We start from the raw sequence: 1,636 nt of genomic DNA, 5'->3' as shown, positions 1-1,636 counted from the left end.
CAAGGTGAGTAGTTACGGTGTTTTTTTATTGTTTTGTTTTTGTTCTTTTTTGTATAGGGGGCACAATGGTCATTGCTAATGTGAAGGGGGCACAATGGGCATTTCTACTCTGGAGGGTGGACAGTGGGCATTGCTAATGTGAAGGGGGCACAATGGTCATTGCTAATATGAAGGGGGCACAATGGTCATTGCTAATATGAAGGGGGCACAATGGGCATTTATTGTATGGAGGGGGAACAGTGGGCTTTGCTAATGTGAAGGGGGCACAATGAGCATTTCTACTCTGGAGGGGGCACAATGGGCATTGCTAATGTGAAGGAGGCACAATGGGCATGTCTACTCTGGAGGGGGCACAATGGGCATTTCTTCTCTGGAGGGGCCACAATGGGCATTGCTAATGTGAAGGGGGCACAATGGGAATTTTTTCTCTGATGGGAATTTTTTCTCTGGAGGGGGCACAATGGGCATTTATTCTCTGGAAGGGGCACAATGGGCATTGCTAATGTGAAGGGGACACAATGGGCATGTCTACTCTGGAGGGGGCACAATGGGAATTTCTTCTCTGGAGGGGGCACAATGGGCATTGCTAATGTGAAGGGGCACAATGGGCATTTATATTATGGAGGGGCAAAATAGGCATTTCTACTCTGGAGGGGGCACAGAGGGCATTGCTAATGTGAAGGTGGCACAATGGGCATTTCTACTATGGAGGGGCAAAATGGGCATTTCTACTCTGGAGGAGGCACAGAGGGCATTGCTAATGTGAAGGGGACACAATGGGCATTTCTACTATGGAGGGGGCACAGTGCACAGAGGGCATTACTACTATGAAGGGGGCACAGAGGGCATTATTACTGTGAAGGGGGCACAATGGGCATTACTAACACAGAGGGCATTACTACTATTAAGGGGGCACAATGGGGATTTATACTATGGAGGGGACACAGAGGGCATTATTACCGTGAAGGGGGCACATTGGGCATTATTACTGTGAAAGGGCACAATAGGCATTACTACTATTAAGGGGCATTATTACTGTGAAGGAGGCACAGAGGGTATTACTACTGTGAAAAGGGGCACAGAGAGGGCATAACTACTGTGAGAGGGGCACAATGAGGGCATAACATCTGTACAAAACAATGAGGGCAATACTACTGTGAGGGGTTATGATTTTCTTAAAGTATTGGGGGGGGGGGGTGCCAGAGAAAGGACCCGCCCCGGGTGCCAAACAGCCTAGGCACGCCACTGCCGCTGATCAGCTCGTTTGTCGGCTGATTTGCATGTTTTATCAGGATGAAAGACGTACAATTATTGTCAGCATATCTCACCGTGTAATCAGGAATTTGCTGCCAATAATCAACAGAACTGAATGAGGGAGCAGTGACTGTGGTAGTGATTATTCCTCCCCATTTACTTTGCATCAGCCTGTGTAATAGGCTGATGCAAACAAGTGCTGATTAACTTTTTTTTTGCGGCCCCTTGAAATAGAGCAATGTGACAATGCGGCCCCGAGACCAAAAAAGGTTGTGCACCCCTGGTGTATAGCATCCATGTAAAAAATGAACCGGTCATTTTTTTGGGCGTTTTTATGGCCAGACTGACCCTATTGAAATCAATGGGACCATTTTTAACAGGC

Source organism: Bufo bufo, chromosome 3 (genome assembly GCF_905171765.1).
Source record: "Bufo bufo chromosome 3, aBufBuf1.1, whole genome shotgun sequence".
NCBI classification, from domain to species: Eukaryota; Metazoa; Chordata; class Amphibia; order Anura; family Bufonidae; genus Bufo; species Bufo bufo.
Note: the sequence above shows the minus strand (reverse complement) of the source record.